The 15471-nt window shown below is 39.2% G+C and overlaps 1 long non-coding RNA gene across 3 annotated transcripts in view; it reads left to right on the top strand.

Annotated features, from left to right (window-relative positions):
* LOC307002856 overlaps nucleotides 1-15471 on the top strand; it is a 101565-nt gene that overhangs the window by 32953 nt on the left and 53141 nt on the right. For all 3 annotated transcript variants that reach the window (XR_013798565.1, XR_013798566.1, XR_013798567.1), the window contains exons 3-4: nucleotides 624-787; nucleotides 4689-4779. This is a non-coding gene — a long non-coding RNA (uncharacterized lncRNA). The remainder of the gene's footprint in view (nucleotides 1-623; nucleotides 788-4688; nucleotides 4780-15471) is intronic.

The following is a 15471-nucleotide window of genomic DNA, read 5'->3' on the forward strand; positions in this document are numbered from 1 at the left end:
CCAGAGAGAGTGAAAAAAGACGAAATTGCCTGGGTGCCTTACTTTGAGGTTTAGCTGACTGTTGGTATTAGTAGAGGTTGAATTGGAGGATAATGATGACAGGACATTTACAGGTTAGTGGAACGGCCGTCTGAAACTGATTTGACAAAGGCATATTGTCATGTTTCACTGCTCTCTTTGATTTCTTATGTTACCGTACTGTCAGAAATGTTTTAGCATTTTGCAAACTTGAGGATGCAATCAAGATGTGCTGTTAGGGCTTTTTAATGCTATTTTAGTAAGACCACCATAGTCTCATTCAGACAGTTCATGGACCATCTAGTTGATATTGCATGCAAAAATAGCAGTACCTGGTTAAAATCGCTTTCTCCAACAGGTGTTTATTAGTCCTCAGAGAAACAAAGTCTTGTGTACGAGGTACAGGGCTGCTTAAAATAATGTTTAGGAGGAAGATTTGTTAAATTTTTTACAGTATGTTTTGGACATGTTTGAAAGATATTCAAGAGTTTTGAGACACTTATGGGATACATTTTATCATATATCCCTGTTGAGAAGACCAGCATTGCAAGCATGTCAGATTTAAATCCACTTTAACAATCCCTTTTCATGTTTTCTGTTTAAAGGTTATTGTAAATGGCTCGGGAGAAGTTTAGGAAAAGGATCTTCCAACATGCGAAATAGGGACAATTTGAGGAGCTCGTTCAGACAGTGGCACCGCATCTGACGAGACAAACCACTAACTTCAGGGAACCAATCGGTCCGGAGCAGCGTCTGGCAGTCTGGTGAGGTGAGGGCTACGTTTACATGCAATCAAATAAACAATCCACTGTGTGTGATTGGCTGAAGCCTTTTCTGTCGCCGCAAAAGTAAAAAAAATATCGACATCGAAGCGAAAAAAAAAGTTGTTTTTTCGCCGCAGCACATTCGCGTTCGGTGTGTAAGCACTCATTACACAACAGCTGATCAAAAAATAAAACCATCGCGCGAATTATTCGTGCGCCAAAATCGCGTCCAGTGTGAAAGGGCCTTTAGACTGTCAGCACTGTAAACTCTTTCTGAGAAGTTATGTTTCTAAATTGAACCCCTTAAAAACACAGGCAGCCATCAAAGTACTGCTGATATAACAACTTCAGTTCATCAGTAATAAACAATTGCTGTCAAATTTAAAACCGCTTTATTTCAGTAATGCTCCTATTATGTATAATACATTTGGATATGATTTTACAATACAAGTTTATTGCTTTTTAAACAATTTATTTGTTGAATATGTTATTTTACCAATTGAAAGGCTGACTGTTTTTGTATATTTTTTTTTTAAGGTCCTCTTGGGCTGTTGTGCTTTAGCTTGCTGTGTTTTTTTCTGCATTAACATTGTCAACTTTTAAAAATCGCAGCTCGAAATCCAAGCTTTTAGTTGAATTTTGTTATGCTTCTATTCAAACAAAAGAATGGGACAAACAGCTGATTCATTGTTTGGACAACCCTGTATATTTGATTTTAAAAGTATGTAGTTACACATTGCCTCATCCATCTAAAGTCTGTTTATTTTGAATATTTCTATCATATAATAATTAGATTGATGTAATTAACTACGGTAGTTAAGTTTTGGAGGAAACTTTGAGCACAATTCAAGCCTTATGCTCAAGCCCTGCCATTGCAGACATCAAGCCAAATCTATTTACTTTTATCACTCGTGTGGATTGAAGATTACCACCAGTCAGTGGCTGGGAATGTGTAACAGACTATTATACAGTAAATAAAGTTTTTTAGAGTCATCGCTGGGCTCTTTTTGTGGCATTTGCTGTGCTTCAGTTCATGTCCCTCAGGTCTTGTTGCAGTAGCAGAGAAATCACTACATTGGCTACCTGAGCCAGCAGAGCTATGGGAAATTCAAACTACTAACACACAAACTCATGTATACACACCAGACCACCTGCTTCCTTCTCAAGGGTCCTGTCCAGCACAGCATGAGGTTAGAACCAGCCACATCTGCCTTTGGTGTTCAGAGTAGAGCGCAGGAGAGAGACAAAGAAAACTGAGCCTGAGGCCTAGCGAGAACAGTAGGAAAATCATTTAGAGATCCTGTCTCCTTGTGCGAGCACCTGCTGGAATCACAACAGGTTCCTTGTCTCAAACAGGCTAAAGACCCAGGGTATTAAGATTGGGAAGAAATCTCACTATATTTAATGCTGTACATGCAACTACATGTCATGGTTTCAGTAAATATTACTCTTTATGTATAACACTCAATCAGAATTATCTGAGCACATTTGACGTCACATTTGAGTTTGGTTGGTGTGAAAGCAGTTTTGCAGTAGCACACCACACCAGCAACCACTTGAAAAGGTTGGTCTGTGGTACAAACTAGGATATGGTTTGCAATTGGTATTGGTAAGCAATCTGTCCTAACTTGCACAAGTGAACTCATACTGATAACATTCTGTATAAATTGTATCTTTGCATGCTCACTTATAACACACTTATAATACTGATCTCACTTATAATACAATCATGCAACGGCAAAATGCAGTAGCTACATTTTATTTTATCTTTTTAAAAACCCAATTGTATACATTTTATGAGTTTTATAAATTTCTATTCGGAATTAATTGTATTTCCTTTATTTTATTAATTGTTTTATTTGATATATGTTCTTCTTTTTTGCTCTAGGCTATCTAAAGTTCTTTGCAGCCCCTGTGAGAACTGATATATATATATTTCCCCCAGTTTCAGTGTTGGTTTAGTTACTGCCTTTAGCTTTTGCAGCATAGTAGATTGCATTTCTCATAGCTGTTTGTCTCGGAGTAAATTGCCTTTGGTGATTTTTGCATTCTTTGGCTCTCTTGTGGTGCATCTGGGGCAGACAAACACAAGTGTTGTTCTGTGTATGTGAAGTTTTAAGTGCTAAATCCAACGTGACAGAAACATGAATAAAACAGTGAAGCTGGCATCTTCTCATCCTGAGTTGTTATCCAGCTACAGTGCAATACAGCTGCTGCTAGTTCCGGTTGTACTCACGTTGATGTACTGATTTTCAGACTCAAACGTGTATAGTGAACTCAGGTAGGCATTGTGGCAAGTGGCAGATGAGGAGAATTCAGCATTCAGGATAGGGTTTGACTTTTCATTGATTTCCTGGGCCATGATTTACTTGCCTGACTATGACAATATTTCCATGTCGCATGTTAAATCATGGTAATTAAAATGTCATCAGGGCTTTGTGATATGATTTAGTTCACTATCGGCCTCAGGTTCTAAATCTCACGCATTAGTAAACGGGCAAATCATCTCAAACACTCAAAAACGCTAATCGTTTAGTGCTTGACCTAGCGTGGGTGTGTTGTCGGGACTGTCTGTCTATTTATGTATAAATGCTGCTTCTGTCCTGTGGCTGGTGTAGTGTACTGACCTTCCCAGAGACCTGAGGGGCAGGGTGTTCAGAATCAGGGCTACTGACCAGTGAGGTCACGCTGGTGGGTAAAGCGTGGTGGAGCCATTCCAATCAAACACTCTGACCCCGCAATTCAGTTCTCTACCCGTTTGCTTTTGTCCCTTCCTCTCCATTTTGAATCATTCAGCCTTGTTTCCATTTTCAAGGACCGGTGAATCACGTTGTAACTACAGGGAGCGCTGACATTTAAAGAGACTGGATGAGAAGCAATTAGCATGCTTTGCAAAACAATTAGAACACACTGACTACACAGATGATCAAACACTGGCCTCATAGAGTGTTTACTGAAACGGCCATCGCCCACAAGCGTAGCTCAATGACCACGCCTGATGCAATCTACTGCCGCCTCAGCTAAATCCATCTCCTCTCTCTCTTTACATGTTCACCATATAGCAAATGAATATGTAAGTATGAGTAAATCAATGGTTGCATAGATATCCTTTGTGGTGTTTTGTTTTTATGAAAGATACAAATATCAGAATGTGTCTGTGAAGTTTCAGCTCTAAATACCCCACAGATCATTTATTCTACCATGTTGTAAATACCCAGTTTTTAATGGAAGGAAAAACATTCCGTTTTTGTGCTTGTATCTTTAAATGCAAATGTGCTGCTGCTCCCCCCACACTTTCCAGAAGGGGGCAGAGCCTTTAAAGTTTGTGCCTCAGATATTCTGCCAAAAACTAACAAAACATATGTTTGAGTTTTATTATCATCTCTATCGGGGTCATGGTCACCTGAGATTGCAGTTCTTCATCATCATGAAAGTTTATTATCTGCATGCGTTTTGAAGCCATATCAGTCTAAACGTCTGATATATGGTTTTCTGAGTGCACGCTTCCGAAGCTGGATCTCAGACGGTGCATCCTGTGAGTATTAAACAAAATGAAGGGTGTGATACACCCAGTTGGGTGGGGAACTACTGGTGTAAGTCATAGTTTTGGACCAATTATATTTCAAAGTGGGTGGTGCTACACTCCACAGAGTTTGGTTGCTTGTGCTCATAGCTAGTTATAATAAAGACTCTGCTTAACATAGAAGAAATTTATGCTGCACTTTATACCAAAAACAAGCCCTTAACTGATTCTTAACTGTGCCTTGTTAGTTGCCTAGTTAGGAGTTAAAGCACAATAGCAAAAATCTGAGTATTTAATTTTAAGGGTCGTAAAACTGTTGTTTCAAAAATAATTATATGACTCCTATAAGTTAATTAATGAGCTCCTGTCCTCTTTGTTCACAGTGATGGAATACGGTGGAGTGAGCAGCTGCAGCGGTAAGGAAGAATGAATCGTGGAGTTGCTGGAAGGACTGGATAAAGCTACTGGGATAAGGTACTGGATCAGTGGTGTCATGAGATGCAGACAAAGAATAATAGAATCTGCATAATGTTCCTTCCCCTGTCTCCCTTAGTGCCACACTCTCCCGCCCCACAGGGCATTGTGGGTAATATATAGAGGTGCTCAAGATGTGCTGGGCTCATGCGATTGTTTATGGTAGAAATAAAGTGCAACATAAACTGCAAACAAAGCAGCCGGAGAGACGCTTAATGGCCTCCTCCTCCATCTCCTCTATACTGTCTTCCCTGTCTCTTGCTCTCTTTCTCTCTATTTCTCACTCTCTTGCTTTCCCAGCTCACTTACATATTTTCTCTCCCCCTCTCTCTCTGTATTTTTCCTCTTTTAAACAAGACGCTGGACCACTGAGATCATTTGCTATTTTCTGCCAGTCTCTTGACAACCTGACAGCAAATTACAGAAGCATTTTTTGTTGTTGGGTAAAATGTCTCTCAATGGTCATTTCATTAAAGCTCTTTCTATACTGTAAGCAATCCCCACCTGTCTTTGTTTGTGTGAGTGTGCGTGCAGGTTTATTGTCATATCTAGAGCCTCATTTGGATCTCATAGTCCCAGACTCATAACCATTCACGACTATAAAAGGGCACACTTAATGGCACTTTTCACGAGTCTTTCTGCTCTCTGTTTTGTACAGTTAGTCAACAGACTTCGTTAAAGGTGATATGTGTAATGTTTTTTTGATAGTGAAATACCATTTTCTTGTCCAGTTTAGTGTGTAGAGACAACTCTAACTAAGCCATTTGTTGGTTGATTTCCCCAAATCTGTGGCTCTATGGCATTCGTAAACATTGCTTTATTCGTTTGAGCCAAGGATGTCCGTAATATCTGTAGAAAGTTAGCCATTAGCAGTCATAGTCATCTCAGTGGCAGTTTTCCGACTCTGCAAGTACGCGACTTCTCTATCTTTGCCAATTCTGCTTTCTTTGCTAAGGGAGTTTACACTGAACTTATTGAGCCAATCGCATGAGCTGTAAATGCCATTTGATCAATGACTGGATTAAACCACTTTATTCATTTGTTTTTACAATGCCTTGATACAGTATATCTACTAAGTTCTGGTTACCTGGACTTTCTATGGAAGGATAGAAACCTGTCAGGTTCCATTAAACATATCTTCATTTGTGTTTCAAAGATTATCCGTTTGGAACGACATGCAGATGAGTAAATGATGACAGATTTTGTGGGTGAACCAACCCATGAAGTTCAACGAAGTGACACGTGTTTGGTGTCTCTTTGTTTGTCTGCCCAATTGCAGAATGGAAGAGCACATTTTTGTTTGGATTTTAAGGATTTTTGTGCATATGTATGCATTTCTCAGTCATTCAGTCTTATGAAATACAGACTGCCCTTTTTTTGGCTAAAGTGCTAAATTAATCATGTCTTTGTTCTTGGCCTAGTTCTGGTCTGAATTTGTTCCTTGTCATTGCAGTAGATTATCATCAGCCTTGTTCCAATATATTTGTGTGTGGATGTCGTCTCATTTAGATTAATAAAAGAACTTAATATGAGCTTTCATATAAAAATGTAAGTCCATAATGATGACAAACCAATTACAGAACTTTAATGCTCTTTAAACTTCCACCCATAAGCATCCAATTATCCGTCCCATCATCAGTGGTCCTATCAGTGACACTCAACCTTAAATATGCATTGTCAGCCATTAGTTTTAGTGTGGCACAGCATTGGTGGAGTGCTGGCATGGACATAGCGGCTAAACATTCTTTAGATCTAAGTATGTAATGAGTTAATCGATCAGAGCTAGGCTCAAGGACTATGCAGTCTCATAACAGGGCTTCCACAGCACAGCTCTTCTTACAGAGGGAGTTCAGCCATGATTATCAGAGGGGCTTGGCACTGAAATACTAGAGCTTACCCGTTCTCTGGATGTAATATTAGGAGCAAGCCACCAGAATGATTTCACATAGCACTGCCTAAATCCCTCATAATTGACTGCAAATCTGAGCACACTAATCCAGTTTACTCCTTTATCTTTCCCTATCTCTTTTTGTAAATGCATGCAAGTGTGTGTACGTATGTGTGCATATAAGAATGTTTAGATAATAAATGTTGATAAACCTAACTTTTACTTTTAGTCCGCATTTATGTTAAAGCTGTGTAAGTTGTTGATTCATTTTAAATTAAATTCAAATTAATTAAATTCAACTCTATTAGTCCTGTTTGAATTACAAACATCATTACCTTCATATTCTCCACGCAAATATTATTTGGAAAAATATAAATCTGTTCAATTCCATTCAGCCTTCCTTTTTTGCTGCTGGCTCCTTAATATAATGATACAAACTGTTCAGCTTTGTCCCTCCCATTTTTTTTTAGATTTAGCACGTTTGAATGCAGTTTGTCCAATCAGATTAGAGGATCCAGAAGGGATTATCGTTTAATTAGGATATGATATGATGAATGATAATCAGCTTTTTAGAAGCGAGAGGTCACTCATCATTTCCTGTTGGTCTTTCATCCTCTTTTGGCCGTCTGGTTCCCAGCTGGATAAGACAAGAGGGCAAAGTCTTTGAGGGATGCAATGCAATAAAGATCTCTTCAGTTATCTAGTCTATTTATAGCCGGATCTCTCTACACTTTCTGATTTTGAATGTTCTTTGGGTTGTCTTGTTGATACACATTATTTACTTTAGCTAGTGGTGTCGATGGTGTCTGCAGAGCGGTTTTTGTAGTATTTTTGTTTGTTTTCACTCAGGCAGTGCCCTTTCCGGTTGAGCTGATTGAATGAAGGGCATTCTTTGAAATTAATGATTGTCTTGTATGAGGGAAAAGCACTAAATATTCATGAAGTGAGCAAGAGAGAAACAGAGAGATAAAAAAAAATCAGAGAGTAAGAGGCAGATAATGAGTCAATGTTTGTTCAGTATGTGAACCTGAGTTACTGTCACCATATATTCTACATGACCACAAGGAATTTGGACAGCCGAACACCACACTTTGAACATTTAATTTTAAACCATGAACATTAATTGGAAGTTGACGGGGTTGTGCACCATTTAGAATTGAATTGAGAATTTCTATTCAATTCCAAAAGCTGATTTGAACTGAGGTAGCAAATAGGATGCAGTTTTAATTCGAATGTAAAGAAGCAGAATTCAAATGGATTGTAATTTCAAAGAAACTCGCTTCAGTTTCCTGTGGGTGTGGCTGAAAGGGAGCCAATTTGTTTGTTGCTCTCAAACAATGGTAAAGTAGCTGCGGTGTAGAAGTGGTATGACAGATTCTGACTGATTATGTTGAGCTGGTCTATGATTGGACAGTACTAACAGGATTGTTCCTACCTGTTTCCGATCTCATATGGACTGAAGACATGAGAGCCTCATTTGCTGGACAAATGGATTATTTTTGTTGTGTGTGTGTATGTCGCTTGCGCCTAATGAGGCAGCAGGACACATAGAGGAGAGAGCTGCTATACCTGCACAGCATGGACAGTCAGCAGGGGTGGACGAGAGTTTAGCAGTACACACACTGTGCAGAGCAGCTGTCATCACATCCGCTTACACACACACACACACACACACACACACACACACACACACACACACACACACACACACACACACACACACACACACTTTCATACTGAGGTGTGGCTGCTGAAGTTTAGAGAAAAGAGAGGCAGATGCTGTTGGAACCGGCGCAGTATGGAGCCCCTTGTTTTTCACATTAGACACACACACACTCACACATACAGCTGGCTGGTTTGGAAGAAGTACAGGTTGAACGTGACTTATTATCTATGCGATGCAATTTGTAATCTTCCTCTTTCTGTACCTTCAAGTGTGCTTAGTAAGAAATTTGTCACAATTTTATACATAAGTAAAATTCTACATAGCAACTGATAGAACTTTCATTTTATGTTGTTAAATAATGGACAAAACCGCGCACAAGTGAATTACAGCAGTGTGAGCACAGTGACAAGGCTCGCACGTAAAATGTAAACCTACAGAAATTGCAAATCCCTTACTCGAGCACACAAAAAAAATATGATTGTGCACAAAAATCCACACGTTGTGGATAACAAAATGTGTCCTGACAGGTCTCACACGCAGAGCTGACCACAAGAGTGAGTTCTGTTCTGTTCTGCACATGCACATGAGCTGAAATCTTCACAAACACGAGTCAATTTTGACAGGGGGCGTGGTCCAAACCTATGTGTTAATAAATATTGATTATACTAAGTACATACGAACGATATATGTAAAATATGTATTGGTTATCATATAGTGCATAGTAAAACAAAATGAAAGTTTCTTTCACTTGATAAACTGTTAATTAATTACTTGGCATAATAATAATAGCTTATTAAGTGAATAATTGAACATTCTTTTCTTTTTATAACTAGCCTAAAATATTTGGACATTTAACTATTTAAAAAGTAATTGCATTAAAAATGATTGTCATGTAGGGCAAGTGCAAATGAGTTTATAAAGCTTTCAGGCTAGTTCAGTTATGCTAGTACATAAGCTAACTAATACAGACAATAATGGTCATTATAATGTGGTTCAAACATTATTTATCATAACATGATTTTGAAGGAATTGTAATCGGGTGCTAAAGAGAGTACCCATTAAAAGTAATTTGAGCCAATGGGATTGCTTGGGGTCCTAATGGAGACCTGAATTGGAGGAGGACCGGATTAGTCCAGGTTGATGCTGGAAGAGGTGGTATTGAGGCCAACAGGAGGTGCTCACCCTGTGGTCTGTGTGGGTCCTAACGCCCCATAGGGACACTGTACTGTAACAAGCATCACCCTTTGGATGAGACGTTAAACCGCAGTCCTGACTCTGTGGTCATTAAAAATCCCAGTATGTCCTTCAAAAAAAAAGAGTAGGTGTTTAACCCCGGCATCCTGGCCAAATTTGCCCAGTGGCCTCTGTCCATCATGGCCTCCTAATCATTCTTATATATACTGATTGGCTTCATCACTCTCCTCTCCACCAATATGGCTGCCGTCGCATCATCCAGGTGGATGCTGCACATTGGTGGTGGTTGAGGAGATTCCCCCCCTTCTATGTAAAGCACTTCGAGTGCTGAGAAAAGCGCTATATAAATGTAACAAATTATTATTGTCACCACACAGGCAGTTTTCTTTCTAAGTTCAAATAGTACATCTTCGTTGCTGTAAGTTTCTTTGTGAATTGGAGCAGCAGCGTACTGCGAAAGTCCAAAGAGGCCATGCATTATTATTTTTTCTTTTAAAAAAATGCTGCATTACGGTATATGAATGTTTATAGATAGATAGATAGATAGATAGATAGATAGATAGATAGATAGATAGATAGATAGATAGATAGATAGATAGATAGATAGATAGATAGATAGATAGATATATAGATATATAGATATATAGATAGAAAGATAGATTAAAATTATAACCTACTGTACCATAAATAAAAAAATATCTCCAATATTATGTAAACCATTTTATTCAACTTTTCAATCTCCCCACCCACCCCCGCCCCCTCTCTTCTCCTCTCCTCTCTTTTGCCATTTAGAATGCCTGATGTGCATTTGTGGCTGACAGTGAGTTTTCACATTCTGCTGTCAGAAGTGATTGGAGAGTTGACGGACAGACAGACAGATCTCCACCGCTTGGCTCTCTTTTGGCATACAGAGCAGCCACACCACAGCCAACGGTTCAGACAGCAAAAAACTCAAACTGTGGTGCTCTCTTGATTGAGATGATGTCTTAAGTCTCAGCGTCTCACATTTATGTCCTTCTGGAATTTTCCTCTAGTCATCCATCCCTTATCCATCCTTTTCCTCCTGAGTGACAGTTCGATGTTAATCCTCAGGGTCAGGGGGTGGCTCACCCCTCCTTGCTGTCGTTGTCCTTGGCCCTGTTTCTTAATTCATCCAGCACTCATTACACATGCCGCTGTGTGTCTGAGACAAGTGTCCATTTGAAACATGCTACTGTGAGCACGCCTCGGTGGCCAGTGGTAATTAACAACACGCATCTATACCTCATTTTGTTAGATGAGATATGATGGACTTGACACAAGGAGAAATGACTGAACAGAAACAGGAAGAGGTTAAAGGGTGGAGATGAAAAATAAATAAGAATATGAGGAGAAGTTGATTGACCATTGAGGGTGGACGTTATTTCACAACATCTTTATGGCCTTGAATGTGTGTTCCTTGCTCCTGTCATTGTCATAGAATAAACATTAATCTGTTACGTACTTCCATAGACTACCTACATAGTCTGAATTCTTCCAAGAAAACTGTGTGAATGTGTTCACTGATTGCCAGTATGCTCAACTCTTAACTATTGCTTCCGTTTTCACAGTCAGGGCAGGTCACCTCTGGCTGCCCACCCATTTTTTCCCAGGCTGTGAAAGATCGGCAACCTTTTTGTCTTTCAGTTGTGCTGTCCACATTCCGGGTCAGTCTGTCGACTTTGCTATTTGAGAAGAGGCGGAATTTTAATTTCTGCTTTCATGCCGTGAATGATTCACTGTGGACTTTTTTTTTTTTTGCTGTTAAATATTCTAGCAAAGGCTTCCTGTCCAGCGGGCCATGTCGGTCAGATGTTAACTATGCAGCTCCATGAGATGAGGATTGAATCTAGTGCATTTAAGAGGAGACATGTCATTTCTGGGTGGTAAAAATTATGGATTCAGCATGTTTTGCTGTGTAAAAATATGCATAAATGCTGGCATGTGATTGGCAGGGCTGGTTGGGAGGGATGTACTTGGCTAGGTAGTATGTACCATAGACATGCATAAACATCTCGTGTACACTATGTAATCTTGCACAAAGGTTTAAATCAGGAGTTTATTAGGGCAAAAGAGTGTTTGCGTCAAATGATGATAGCATTGAGCATATGAAAAGCCTGTTATTTATTTACTTTCGATTTTGAACGATTCCTATAATACAAAAAATGTTTTCTCTTGAACCACTTAATATGCTTAAAATAGCCCATATCTGCGTAATTTATTTTTATTCCAAACCTCCACTTCTAACGTCTCTCTCTCTCACTCCTTCGCTTCTTCATTTGATATCTTTTTAGTTTTGAGTTCTTTTGTCTTTATCATTTGCGTTTCTGTGGTGGATCTTTTCACAGCAGGAATGATATCAGGCGAACAGGATCTGGAGACAGCACTCAATCCCGAGTCCAGAGGGTGGAGGAGACGCTGTGATGTGTCCGTGGTTGTGGTGGGTTCACGCTGAGCTGGGAGATTGAAGAGGGATACTCCAGAGCACACTCTCCGTGAGCAAGGGAGGAAAGAGGAAAAAGAGATCTGTGATGTAGTGAGATGAAGGAGAAGGAGGGATAGATGATGTGGTGCAGCGGGTGGGGACGCTCCCGTAAGCTGGATGATCACAGCCAAACCGGCCCCCCCTTGTCTGCAGCCTCACTCCAAAACATCCCTAACAGATCAATCCATTACTTACTGAAACAGACCATAGCCTGTCTGTGATTTTTGGCTGGTGGTCATGCTGAGAGAATGCAAGTTTCCCTATAGTTCTCAAAGCAAGTAAATGTAAGCAGAAAATGAGAGGTAATATTATATCAACATGACATGCAAAGGCAATGTCTTGTCTTTTGGGTCTGTCTCAAGTAAATAAGTCAAGTTTTGCTCATGTCCGGTTAGGCGTTGCAGTTGCACAGACTAGTCGATTCATTGACTATAATGCTCTGCCATGATGCTTTTAAGCTTGACGTCGACTAGTTGCTGATCATAGCCTATAGAGGGCGCAACAGGATAAGACATTTTCGAAGTCCACTTTTACACACCGTTTCCAGCAGTTAAAATGACAAATATATGTAAACACAGAGAGGATCTGGATTCTCAAAACTGATCAGGTGAATGAACGTTTTAAACAACTTATTATACACGGAAGTTAGTCGCCGTTCTAAACTAATGCGCTGCTGCTTTGTAATGTGCACACACATACAGACAGTAGCTTACACATCACGTGCAGATTCCGCCCACACAGAAACATTCAGTAGCTTAGAAATGTATTGTCAACACTGTTCTGTGATTCATCAATAAAATAGCTTAGAAACTGAAAGGTTCTAGCATATATTTCTTAGTAACTAAACTGTAAAGAGACCACATTAGAGAGACACGCAAACGCTGTCTCACTAATGCATTCATATGTAATCTTTACTGTGCTATATCTGTATCTGATTTAGAATGAGCAAAAATCAATCTGTGAGAAATATAACAACCTAAAGACAAAACTGATTAAAAATAAGATGTTATGTAGGAGCAATAGCCTTGTGGGAAGCGCTGTGTCATATGCCATAGCTGTGCACAAGGCAACCCGTGTTCGAGTCTCCGCTCAAGGTTCAGTCTTATTTGTACTTTAAAGACTTCATCAGCGACTAGTCGACTCGACTTTAATCACATAAATGTTGACTTTAAAAAAATTTGAAGTCATTCAAGCCCTATCTCCAGTTTGTTTTGCTGGGACACAGCACCAGAAAACCAGCAGCAACAAAACAAAGAATGAAACAGAAAAAACTAGAAAGCAAACTTCTGACCTTGTTGGCCACTGGTGTCTATAGCAACATGAACCACAATTCATAACACAAGATACCGGTACATGTACTGTAGGAGAATTCAAGTAAATTTTGCTTATTGACTTTTCTTTTGTTAATGAGTATAATGATTTTACTTTATGCACATTTATGTTCAAGGGGTCGATTTTTAGAGAATGATTTTTACTTTTTTTATATGAAAACTTCCTTGGAATCTTTTTACATTCATGCATTTTGGCAGACACTTTTATCTAAATTGGCATTGCATTCAAGGTACACATTTTCTCAGTTCTTGCTGTCCCTGGGAATCAAACCAATGACCTTGACATTGCTAGTGCCATGCTCTATTGTTTGAGCTCAAAGGCTTTTTACCATGCCTTCATCATTTATATTTGCTACTTTTCAAATGGCCTTTACGTAGCTTATAGATTTTGTTTACCCTTTTACTTGACCTTAACATCCTAATTTCAAAAATATAAAAATCCCTCATAAAATATGAATTAATGCAAGTGTGTAACTAGTCCCACAGTTGTGACATAATTTCCATCCACCACAGAATGCTGTTAAATTGATCAGAGATGTAGTGGAAATTACTCCTGTGGTGGAAATTTTCATGACTTTTAGAAGAAGATGTAACGGTGGCTGTCCCAAATCAAATTTGACTAGCAGATTTTAAATTTAAATTGTTCGGGCGCCAGACAAGTCAAAACTTGTCAAGTAAAAAAATATATGTAATGAAGTTTAGATTCCCAGATAGCTCAAACCACTGTTACAAAAAAATAAATTCCTAACAATACCCACAATAACATAGAATTAGGCGTAAAGACACATTCAGAGATTGAAGGGTTTTAGATCAAGAAAATATATATTTTAAGAAAACATATTTTGCAAAAAAAAAAATAGACAGTTCAATTTTCACACAGAGTTTGTATTTGTTTCTTTTGCCTCACATGACAAATGACACAACAAATTAATGAAAACAGACAGTAAGGAGGTTGCGCAGTTCAAGATTTCCCAAACAAAACAAACAATTAAATAAACAAAAAAAATCACGAGAGTCTTTGATCGATAATGTCCATAAGTTCGTTATTTTTTTCAGACTCAGTTTTTCAAGTTCAATACCAACCAAAAGAAAATGTAAATAAAATAAAAAAACACACAAAGAAAAAATAAGTAATCCAAACGTGTGTTTGGTGTATGCGTGTGTGCGTAATGAGCGTGTGTGCGTAATGAGCGTGTGTGCGTAATGAGCGTGTGAGTGGGTGTGTGTCGGCTGCGTGGAGCAGTCTGTATAGCGGCCGCAAATCCAGGGCCGGGGAAAGAGTTTGGAGACTTGGCGTGAGGTTAAAAGACGATGGACATCAACACTAGTACCTGAGGCAGGTGAACCAGGCTGGCTTGTGTAGCACCAGGCAGACGAACCATGCAGAGTTCAATTTCTCCGTCACTTCGGCGATCGCACCCAGTCAGCGCATGCACAGAGACTCCAGCAAACAATAGCAACGACAGCCTTCAGGTAGCGTGTGTCCCACTCCGATAAACTCCACGTTCGTTTAGTTTGTTTTTCCTTGCTCCTCCTCTTCCGTTTCTTGCTCTCTTTTATATCCACTTTCCTTATTGGTTTCCGCCCATTAGAAAGAATGAAAAGCTGATATGGATTTCTTCCATATCGCCACAAAGAAAAATCAGAATTCTCTTGTAATGCATGTATATTTACTGTAGAACATTGTTAGTGGTCAAAAGACTACTATTAAAACATTGAAACATATTTTAATAGGTAATTTTCTAAAAGTCCACTGGTCTAAAAGTGTCCATAATCAAAAAACCGCCCTAACAACAACAAACAAATTCTATTCATTATGTACTTGAATATCTTGGTCCTTTCTAATTTACTTTCACATGCTCAAACCCAAGGAGAGAATGGCGCAGTACTTTCCTGATCAAATTTTTTAGCTACAGAAACATATTTGTCTGTCCTCCTCAATGACCTTCTCTCATCAAAAACATGGCAAGAGAGGGAGGGATTGAGAAAATAAGCACATTTAAAATACATTTCTCTCTCTACTCTACACTGGCCTTGGGCTGTCTCTTCTGTTTGCAGAAGGTCTTGAGCTCGATGAAAAGACCCATTGGCAAATACACCGGCATGCTCC

The sequence above is a fragment of the Phoxinus phoxinus genome, assembly GCF_949152265.1.
Source record: "Phoxinus phoxinus genome assembly, chromosome: 8".
In the NCBI taxonomy this organism is placed as follows: Eukaryota; Metazoa; Chordata; class Actinopteri; order Cypriniformes; family Leuciscidae; genus Phoxinus; species Phoxinus phoxinus.